This window comes from Tupaia chinensis, unplaced genomic scaffold (assembly GCF_000334495.1).
Source record: "Tupaia chinensis unplaced genomic scaffold, TupChi_1.0 Scaffold142780_1, whole genome shotgun sequence".
NCBI lineage: Eukaryota > Metazoa > Chordata > Mammalia > Scandentia > Tupaiidae > Tupaia > Tupaia belangeri.
Window position 1 is genome coordinate 363,855 of NW_006202626.1, and position 1,451 is coordinate 365,305.

Here is a 1,451-nt window from a genome sequence, read left to right on the forward strand (position 1 = left end):
TTACATTTTTCCACAAACATTTACTTTACATATCAAAAAATTTTAGCTCATACTCCATAGTTCTTGACAGTTTATAAACAACTTTCAAAATTCCAAAATACTGAATTTTAAAGATAATGTTCAAAATATTTCTTATAATTTTGCATAATTTTATGACTCTATAAGAACAGAAGCAATATGGTTTCAAATATATATATATATATATATATATATTTGAAACCATATTGCTTCTGTTCTTATAGAGTCATAAAATTATGCAAAATTATAAGAAATATTTTGAACATTATCTTTAAAATTCAGTATTTTGGAATTTTGAAAGTTGTTTATAAACTGTCAAGAACTATGGAGTATGAGCTAAAATTTTTTGATATGTAAAGTAAATGTTTGTGGAAAAATGTAAAAATAAATCAATGAAATAAAAAAAAATGAATGAGGGTAATGGAGGCTCCATAGGATGAATTTGAAAGGGAAGGGTTCCATCTGTTTGGCTCTCTAGAAACAGTGTGAGTAGAATGGGGCTTACCTCTTCTTTAAATTTTGTAACATTCAGCAGTGAAGCCATCAGTACCTGGACTTTTCTTTTTTGGCAGGTTATTTATTACTGATTCAATCTCCTTGTTTGTTATATGTCTATTCAGGCTTTTTATGTCCTCCCATGTCAATCTTGGTAGATTATGTATGTACAGGAATTTGTCCATCTTATCCAGATTTTCTTCTTGACATATAGTCACTCATAATATCCTCTAATGGTGTTTTGTATTTGTATAATGTCTGTTGTAATATTGCCTGATTCATTGCAAATTTGATGTATCTGGTTCCTTTCTGTCTTCTTCTAAATTAGTATAGCTAATGGTATATCAATATTATTTACTTTTTCAAATAATCAGCTTTTGCCCTCAATTATTTTCTGTATAGTTTATTTTCTATTTAATTTATTCCTGCTTAAATCTTTATTATTTTTTTTTCTTCTGTTGTTTTTTCTTTTTTCTGTTGTTGTTTTTCCGATTCCCTGAGGCATAATCTTAGGCTGTTCTTTTGCCACCTTTCCATCATTTTCTTGTTTGTACTAATTGCTATAAACTTCCCTCTTATGCCTTCTTTTGCAGTGTCCCATAAATTATGGAAACTTGTGTACTCATTATCATTTGTTTCCATAAATATTTTTATTTAAATTTTAATTAATTAAACTCTTCAATAGTCATGGCATCATTCAGAAGTAGGTTATTTAGTTTCCATATATTTGTGCATTTTCATTGTTTTATCCTAAGATTAATAACAAGTTTAACTCCATCATGGGCAGAGAAGATACTGGATATAGTTTCTATGCCTTTGAATCTGTAAAGGCTGGTTTTGTGTCCTATCATATGGTCAATCTTCAAGAAACTACCATCTAGGGTTGGGACCAGCAGTTAGCATAATGGCTATGTCACTGAACTACCATGTAGTTGACC